This window comes from Parasteatoda tepidariorum, chromosome 9 (genome assembly GCF_043381705.1).
Source record: "Parasteatoda tepidariorum isolate YZ-2023 chromosome 9, CAS_Ptep_4.0, whole genome shotgun sequence".
Taxonomy (NCBI): domain Eukaryota; kingdom Metazoa; phylum Arthropoda; class Arachnida; order Araneae; family Theridiidae; genus Parasteatoda; species Parasteatoda tepidariorum.
In genome coordinates this window covers 23,625,691-23,636,183 of record NC_092212.1, presented here as the reverse complement: position 1 = coordinate 23,636,183, position 10,493 = coordinate 23,625,691, and the positions used below count along the sequence as shown (strand labels likewise).

At 27.5% G+C, this 10,493-nt stretch overlaps 1 protein-coding gene across 1 annotated transcript in view; it reads right to left on the bottom strand.

Annotated features, from left to right (window-relative positions):
• Window positions 1-10,493, bottom strand: part of LOC107454778 (clavesin-2) — a 356,878-nt gene that overhangs the window by 94,069 nt on the left and 252,316 nt on the right. The window lies entirely within an intron of this gene.

The window sequence follows — 10,493 nt, the reverse complement described above, 5'->3', positions numbered from 1 at the left end:
AGTTAAAATTGTTATAATAAATTATGAAATAATATTATCGAGAAATATTAAATTTTAATTTATTTTAATTAAAAAAATTTCATATCATATTATAATTACACTAAAATTCATTATAATTGCTGAAAAATCATTAAGTTCTGAAAAAAACCTTTTTTTTTATTTGACAATAACTTCGTTAAAAAACATGTTTTTTTGGAATTTTTTTTTAAATGAAAGCTAAAAGTCCAAATTTTTCAATGGTATAATAAAAATTAACAGTATATAACCCCTCTGTGCCCGTACATCGCGTCAAACTTCACAAAAAATTAATTCAATTTTCTATGATTGTTTAGAGTGTAATTGAACATAGTTGCAAAATATATTAATTAAAAACAATTAGAGTACATAAAAGTAGAGATTTCAAGCTTCAAAATGAGCTAAAGCAGAAGCATTTTTGATCATTTTTAAAGAAGCTATGACACTTTGAATTTTGCCATTTTTTTATGAGTTTCTAGGTGTACTGATACTTTTGAGCGGTACTGTAATAGTGTGGGCTGATGACGTCTTCTTATAAATTGTTTCCTTACGTTAATTTTCCATTTTTTTTAAAAAAAATTTTTAACTTTTTATAACTTTTACCTAACTTTTTATAAAACCTAACCTAACTTTTTCTGTATTTTTTTAACCGGAATCTGTCAAGAGTGATTTAAAATATTTCGTAATAAGGTGCCAGATTACAAAATAGGAAAATCGAAGCATAAAAGGAGATTGGAAACGTAAATAGAGGGTCCTTTTATGGCAGTACTGAAGTACGTTTAATTTATTAGCTACTCTTGCTGCAGTACTGAAACACGTTTAATTTATTAGCTAACTTGGATAGCCTGAAAATGAATGCGCGAACGGTAATAATATTATACAGGTAATTTGTAAAGTTAAATAATCAATTAATAGGGCAAATTAATAGGGATGATATTCAATTATCCAATTTAAGAAATTATTTATGAATTATGATTTTTGAAAATTAAAATTTATTTAAAAAAACAGGATTTACCCAGTTTGCATAGACTTTTAGCGACGAATTTAGCCGAATTGGATTTGGACAAACTGGCTCAGGATTATTTTAAAAAGAGCAAATTAATTTTACTTACCCATCACAATTGGAGCATGAATATAGAAGTGACACCAAATCGAAGTGTTCCTCAATAAAAGTTAGGGAAAATCTTACAAAGTAAGTCCGTGAAAATGTTTCGTTTTTGGAAAAGAGGGAAATCTTAGTATTTATTATAATTGGTATATTTAATAGGTCGAGGGAAATTTAGCTTTCTAACGCTTAGTTAGAGGGAATACTATAAAATGTTAATTAATGCATGACTTGAAGTCAAAAATAGATTAAAAGACAGGATGTAAATATTAAAGTAAGAGAAAAAGCGTTTGTCTAAAATTAAGAAAAAGATTTAGATAAAGGAATTACATAAAAAGATCAGTTGAAGATTTTTATGTTACATCCCCTATCCCTGAAAAATTTTATGTTCCATCTAAATATGCATAAAAATTATCGATTTGGAATACATTCCCTATGATAGAAGCACAATTAAAATGAAAAGAATAAAATTTGCAAATTACAATATATAAAAGTAATATGAGTTATAAAAAATACACATTTGTACACATGGTAAAAATTTTAACACAATTTAAATGTTCTTGAAAAAAATTTGTTGTAGCGCTATCAGAAAATTTAAGAGTTTGATCTTCATTTTTAACAGTTCTTATGACTTAACAGTTTTTTTCAGCTCAAAGTCTTTTTTTGAAGATCACAATAAAGTTAGCTTTTCACAAAGAAATATTATTCCTCATAATAACACAATTTAAGTAAATTTTTCATTTAAAATGAGAAAAATTTATAGACCTCTTAAAAATGTGTAAAATAAAATGCAAAGCGTGAAATATAAAAAAACAGTTGAGATTTTCTGCTATAGGAAAAATTTCAATCTTAGGATAGATTTCAGTATTGTTTACTTTGTTTGAAAAGAAAAAATGGCTCATTGGCTGTTATTCTGGCTTAAGACTTCAGTTATGTTATTATTATTCTTTATATATTATTCATTTTTTTTTATATTTGTCATGTCAATAATAAAATATTTGAAAAAGAAAAATTTCCCGAAGTTGGGATTTTTTTTCTTTCATTATCTAGGAATTGCATGATTCTGTCAACATGACCCTAACACTGCTGCATCCCGTTACCACAATAAGTCTCAAGAATATTAGAAAATTCAGCGTTATTTTCAATTTTGCTATTTTAATCCATAATTTTAGTCTATATTTTTGTTTATTTTTGTTTAAATTCCTTTTTTAATGTCCAAATTTTTTTTTCTTAAACATTTTCATGAATATATCCATTGTTTGTTGATTGTTATTTGATTTAACACATTCTTTCTTTTCCTTATCTTATTTTTAAATTCTTTACTTTTATTTATACTTCAACTTTCTTTATTGGTATTATTATTGCAATCTTCAACCATTATTTCAGGGAAAATGTGTAAGGAAAAGTTGCATTTATATTCAGAAAAGGTCATCAGTCTTCTTAGATTTTGCATTACAACCTGTTTAACTCAATCAATAACTAATTGAAATCCAATGCATGCGTTCAAATTTAATATGCTATAAGGTAAAATGTTTCTAAAAAAAGTAAAAGTTCCAGTTTTTAAAATTCAACAAACCTAGCTATTTTTCTAATTTATTAATCTGAAGTACAAGTTTGGTTCAGTTGCAAAATACCTTTTGTTTGTTTTACATTTATAATTTTTTCTATCTTTTTGGACAGTTAATTTTTCGATCATTTTAGTTTGTCAAAGATGCCAACTGCTCCGGAGACGCCAAAATAATTTTAAAAAACAGCAGATAACTACAAAGTAAATTTTGCGAAAATTTGACTATTTTTGTTTGCTTTTTAAACGGTATTGCATAACATAAGTACTATAAAGTGGTGAATTATATAAGCCTACGAATTATTTAGAAATAGTGGTGGATAAAAATCTACTAAATTGAATTTATTAAACCAAGAATCACAATTAATAAACTACCGCTTTAAAATATATTTGCTGTCCGGAGCAAGTTGGCATGTCTGTAGGAAAATATTTAAATTACCATTTGTGCCGATATTTAAATAGGTAGTGTTTTATTAGCCACAATCGGGTATTTGTCACTTTTAATTTTTTCATTATTATTTTGAATGTATTTTGTGTGTATTCGGATTATTAATCGTCAAGTTGAGTTTAGTTTTTCTTATCTTCATGTTGGAAATAACTCTCAGCAAAAAAGGGATTTGGTTTGTTTATGGAAATGTCTGAATTTTCTTCGAGTAATTAAAACTTAATTACTTCATTAAAATTCAAATTTTGAAACTATTTTAGTGATTTTAAAAATTATTTAACTATTTTTGTTTACCATATTTATTTTAAAATTTTTGCCACTTGTTAGGGGCACTCAAACAATTAAAACAAATTTCCATGATTAAATATTAAATTAAGAAATTTAATTGTTTATTTTTCTTAACCCTAAGCACAATGAAACAAAAATTTGAAAGTTACTAAACAATCAATTAATCATATACTATCACACATAAAACAATAAAAAAGAGAATAATAATCCAAAGCATTTTCTATGTTAATCGAAATAATTAATTTATTGTCACAAAAAAAATTTCCCAAGGAAAAAAAATTTTTTTTTTCAATAATGGTAAAAAAATTTGATAATATTTTCAAATTGTAAATGATTACAACTATAATTAACAATGAAAATAACCTCAATACGTAAATAAAATGCATCGACATTTATAAATCAGATAGTTTTGTTTTAATAAAAATTTGAAATTAGTAATTAAATGATAATCAAACACGATTTCCATGAGAAAATGCAATAGATTGCATTAGTTTTAAAGAAAAATTAGGGACAATTATGAATAGTTAAAGTTGGAAACAAAATTCCACAATTTGTAGATTTCAATCAAAACCATCATATGGAGGCAAAAATAAATGATATCACATAATAAATACACTAAAAATATGATTTATCACACTTTTTTATACCATCTGAAAAAAGTAGATCTTTTCATTTATTTGAGTACGTTTTTCTTCACAACGATCACCCGCGTGAACACTTTTTTAAACGGAATACACAAACAAGTTTTTCATTTGTTTTCCACAATAGAGTAACTGGTACAGAATCTTTCCTACTTCCGTTTTTACTGATAAAAATAATCATATTTTTCACCACAGATCACTTTCGATGAGCACCTATCCAAATAAATTCTGAACTTATTGCTGTACCACAATTTCGCAGAGGAATCACTTTGGTTAATATGAATACTGCTATTTTTCATATTTGGAAGTGCAGAAACGCTGTCACATTCAACCAGAAATTGTAAAACAAAATTATCTGGAGTTCATCTTTCAGTAGCGGAAAAGAAACAATTCTTTTCTCATGGCGTTTCCTTTACATGAGCGTTGGCGATTTTTTGTTACACTTTTTTTTAAAAATTTATATACTTGTTAATGTGCGAGCAATTCATTAATCCTGCGCCAGTTTTCTCCAAGTGTTACCATCCTGCCATCTTCTAAGGTTGGCAGTCATGCGAGTGGGACAAACAGGAACAGGGTTTTTAAAAAGAGCAAATTAATTTTATTTACCCATCACAATTAGAGAATTGAAACAAAATCAAAGTGCTCCTCGATAAAATTTAGGAAAAATCTTGTTAAATAAATCCGTAAAAATGTTCTGTCTTTGAGAAAAAGGAAATTCTTGATAATTATAATTGGTCTATTAAATAGGTCGAGAGAAAGTTAGCTTTATCACGCTTAATTAGAGGGAAAACTATAAAATATTAATTAATGCATAACTTGAAGCCAAAATTAGATTAAAAGACAGGATGTGGATATTTAAGTGTGAAAAGAGCTTTTTGTTTAAAATAATAATTTAAGAAAGAGACTTAGATAAATAACAACATAAAAAGATTACTTGAGGCTTTTCATGTTACACCCCCCCTCTCCGAAAAAATTTATTTTCCAGATAAATAGGCATACATGTTATCGATTTGTAATACATTCACTATGATAGAAGAGAAACTTTAAAAAGAAACTAAAAATGGGAAATCCAATAGTCGTTATCAAGACACATCTATTGGGATAAATGCGATATTTCTGAATAAAGAATAATTATCATAAGATAAAATTTGTTCTTTATATGTGTCGATATCGCAAAAACATTTTGTTGAAAAAGATCATGAAATAAAAGAAAAGTGTAAAAAGTTATCAAACTTACCAACGCGTAGCAAAATGCGGTTTAGGTTTAAAAGTACAATAATTAAACAGTTAACAAAATTCGCGAAGAGGTAAAATATTTGAAGTTGTGCTTATAGCTTGAATCGAATAAAATAAAATTAAAAAATAAATAATTGATCGAAGAAGAAGAAGAAAAAAGATTTTTTAAAGTAAAATATTACTGCTGCCATCTATGAGAAAAATTACTGAAAATGTATTATTCGGAAAAAAAAATTAAAACCCAAAAATGGAGAAAATGTTATTAAATTTATAATTATACAAAAAATGCCTAATGGATAAATTTAATCAGCAGACTAAAAAGGAAAAAATCATTCATTTTCATTCCATCATTCATAGGGTGATATATATACCTTNTATATATATATATATACTGGCTGAATACCTGTACTTTGTACGGGGTGATTAACACAACACTGTCACATCATGCACTAAACTGAAAACTATATATCGAAACAATAGAATAGCTTAGTGGAAGAATCAGGTAAGTGAAATTTTTAGGGGTATTTATAAATCAGTGAAAGTAAATTTATGTGGTTGCATCAAAACGAGTATATTTAATGTAACAGAATTGTTTTTGCTTTAACGTATACCTTAGCTAAACCACATTAGTTTTTAGTTCTTTTGCATCATTTTTATTTTTAAATTAGGGGATCATTTAAATTTTATTATAATTTAAATACCACTTTTTCTTTTCCCTTGACTAAAGCATCTTTGAAAATGTCCCTCACCTGATTTTTACACTAATATATGCCATTTATAAAACCAAAATAATTTAATTATTTTACTTATTATTATTTGTTTCGCTTCCCGGTGGCTTCATGTACTTATATTATGCAAAACACGTTTTTTTTCCTTTTTTTTGCATCTCATCAAGATCGAGATTAACTGTATTTAGCATCATGTTGTGCAATGATATTGCTCATGATAGTCAAAATTTGCCCCTGTCAAGTTAGTTGCTCCGATGCATATCTCATTCGAGGGGCCGTAAGAGACTTATTTCTACAGTACTGGCATAAAACTGCTTAGTATTGGTGCAGTTTTAATATCAATCTAAAGCTTTATACTGTTATTAATATATTTGGTGCTTATTGCATGACCCTTAAGCATGCAAGTTTTGTGTGTTTATTAGTGGAAGCAAGCAAAATTATAAAAACAAGCAGAATTCTTACAAGACCTTGATAAGGACCTAGGAGCATGATCATTTCTCTATATGACATTTAATTTAATGTTTGAAATATTATAATGCTTTCAAAAAGGAAAACAGTTATTTTAGTTTCAATTTATGCAACTATTAACGCATTAATTTTGCTAGCACAGGAAATTTTCTTTTTAAACCATGGAGAAGCCATTATAGAATACAGTTAAAGCAACTCAAATTACCATAATACCAGTAGTACACATTACATAAATTAAATAAGCGTCAACTGTGTTTAAAGATTTTTAGCGTTTCTCCTAAACGTATATCCCATTACACTTCTTTCCATTTACTTTGTTTTCTTTTGAGCATGTAGATCTTTTTTTAAATTTCATTTAACACACAGAACGAATATTAATTAAGGATTGGTATCAATAATAATATGGCGAATAACAATATCCCAAATTGAAAATGTATCTTTACTCCGTTAACTTCGCTTTTTTGTGGATTGATTTATTTTTATTGCAACTAATACAGATTATCAACATTATTAATTAAGCATAATTGGTGTCAATAATAGTTTGGAGATTTTTTACGTTATCCCTAAACGAAATAGCACCTTTTTATCATTATTTTGCCTTTGAATACATAACTACTCTTCTTTTCATTTTAATTCCCTTTGATTTTGTATTATTTACATTTAAAGTTGTACATTTTAAAAGAATTACTATTAAAAATAAATCAGATATCTTAAAAAAAATTCAGATAACTTTAGAAATATTAAATTAGTAACGTAGTTTCTGAATGCTTCCAATTTAGTGCTTGTTATTGAATTTATGTGATTTAGCGAATAAAAAAATTAAATAAAGTACGTACAATATTTTTTGTTGTTGATTAAATAGACCTATAGCTATCAAATATCACCGATGTTTTTTTTTTAAATATTTGAAAAATTTAATCGTCTGTAGTTCAAATTAAAACAATAGCCAATATTCAACCAAATAGAGAATTCCATTTCGTTTCTTGCTCATCCTGCTCGAACTATTCGTCGTTGATGTTTTAATGTAGACAGAGACCTCCTCGTGTTTTGAACTATTTCTATACCAAATTTCATCGATTTCGGAAGGATGACTTAGAGAGTCTATAAAGGACAGACATTANTATATATATATATATATATATATAATTAATAAGAAAATTAAATTTTTTGTTTATTACTATTTTATAATAGGCATTTTAATTTTGAGCTAGGGATGTCGAAGCTTCAAAACTAAGAACATTGTTTTCAAAGTGTTTGATAACCTATTAAGATAATGTTTGATAACAAGTTAAGTAAATTTAATAAAACAAACACACACGCACAGTAAGATATGATAATTTTTATTAATCATAAAACATGTTTTATCAAACTGAAAGGAATCATTTCGAATTTAGGACGGAGAATTAGTTTGAGTGTCATAATTTTCTTTTTAAAAAACCCGCCAATTTAGCGATGTTTTTCGCATTGATGTAAAATAAAATAAAAGAATTAAAGTGAAGAAAAGTTAAAAAAATTAATAGAAGTAAAGTTAATAAAGGTGTAATAAAAATGTAAGTTAAAAAATTGAAAATATATATAATTAATAATTGTCAATTTCGTCGTCAATAATTGTTAATTTCGTTCGAGTCTAAGGAAAGTAGTAGTGAAATAACTTCACAAACAAAAAAAATTTAGATCACGAACGCTTTTAATTTATTCTTTTCAAATTTGAAGATTTTTTTCATATTGAGATATTGATTCATTTTCATAATTAGCATAGTAATTAGCATAGATTAAATTCGTCCTAACTGTCCCAAACAACTATTATAAATTCACAATAGTTATAAAAATCGCATATTAAAGAACAATTGAAGAACTACCTTAAGAATTCTTTTTTTTATTTGATATAAAAGTCTGAAAAGTAAGTTATTTTGACTTCTATGATTTAGGGTTTTTCTAAGAGTTTAGTGTTATTTAGAGAGATTAGTGTTATTTAGATAAAATAACGAAATATTTATGGACGTGTTGGAAAATATTGTTCAACTTTTATCCATTTATTTGTTAGATTTTTTACCTTTCGGCTCTTTGTGTCAATTCAACAGTTAAAAAAAATCGGACCCAACCACTTAAAGTTTGCAATACAAAACTCATTATTTACACAGTTACCACATAAGAGCACTAAATAACTTAACCCCTTGGGGACGGTTGAGTCAGAAAAGCATTCGTGCAAAATCAGAATCAAGTTGTAATTAAATAAAAAACGGTAACTTAAATGTAGTCGTTGCTAATTTGACATACTTACTTTGCTTTTACTTTAATTATTGTCAGTTTAATCATATATATAATCAATGTTAGTTCAAAGTATAACTAAATAGTTTTATTTTGAACCAATTAATGGTGAATTAAATAAATCAAACATTTATAACTCCGCCCACAAATAAACTGCTAAGAAATTACTTTGAGTACCAGTTTTATCTTTTTACCCTGGTTGATACAGTTTTATGCTGGCACGTATTTTTGACAGTCGGCCCGAAAGCGTTAAAAAAGAACTGAGATGCTTCTTAGAAATATATAATAATGACAATGTAAGATTCTTCGATTAACCCTTTAATGGGCCCCTTATTTCTAGAAAAGGTAAATTAAAGTATTTTTGGAATTGAAATTGTTTGATTACCCGGTTCATTAGCTTGAAAATGTTGTAGAAGAGTCTTTACAAAATAGGTTGTGGCTGAAGAGCAAGCGAAACCCTTAGTTTTGAAACTAGTTTGGTTTTCAATTAAAAAGGAAATGCTTTATAAGTTAATGTTTTTGATGCTAGAATATCATCCGGGATTCTCTGAAAAATGTTAACAAAATCATATAATCATCAGTGTCAATAATCAGTACAAGAGCATTCAAATGTAGCAATTGATTAGAGACAGCGAAAGTAATAGATTATTGATACGATCTGATTATAAACACAGATTTCAAAAATCTTTACTGTGAGGAACCTCTTTTACCTTTCAACGGAATTCTAGGATTCCGCGGAACACCGTTTGAGAATTTCAGTGCTACAGATCTTGTTTGAGCCATAAGTATTTTTGATTTTAAATCCCCTTTGTTTTAATAGAGCATACATCATAGAAAAGGCAAAATGAACGAGTCATCGGAACAAAGCGCATATAGGAGGAGCAGTAAGCATATTTTCTAGAAGCCAAGATTAAAGAAAGTAAAGATTTTTGATAATGATAATTGAAAAGCATAGTAACAGCATCAGCGTTATAAGCAATTATCTACACATTTTCAAATTTTTGAACAAATAAGATATAAGTTTTAGGGTTCTTATGTATATTTTTTAAAATTAATTAATGGTAACATAAGAGCCGTGGTGGCTCAGGTTATAGATCGTCTGCCTTACAGTGAGGTGTCCGAGTTCAAATCCCAGCTATGGCTGATCAAAACAAATTCAGCACCAGACTGACACAAACAAAAGTGCTGACATAAAATATCCTTTGCGGTAGACAGATCATGGGTTAGAGTTCCCTTGCTGTTAGTCTAGCCGTGGGAGGCTTTCGAAATTTTCCTCACCTTGTAACGCAAATGCGTGTTAGTTCCATCAAAATGTCATCAGCAAAAGCAAATTTCTTCTAATTCCTGATCCAGAAGTTCCCTTGTCTTATAGATTGGGTTCAAAATTACAAGGCTACGGAGTTGAACATTAGTCGTAATTCTAAAATTGGGTCGGCAATTCAACAATGGTTAGAAAATTTAAAATAGCAGTAACATTAAATTGAAATATTTTAGAAAAATAAAAATGCAAGTTTAAAAGCATACGAACAACATGTCCATAATGGGAAAGAGCCCCTAGCAGCGTAGGATGACATTTCCGGTCATGACATCCTTGATAATTCATATCCCTTATGATGTACCCTACTCCCCTTGGACGTTTGTAGCAACATTTACGGGACACCCTATCATGTATATATATATATATATATATAAATTTTATTACCGAAAATAAATCTTCGCATTAAAAATTATTTAT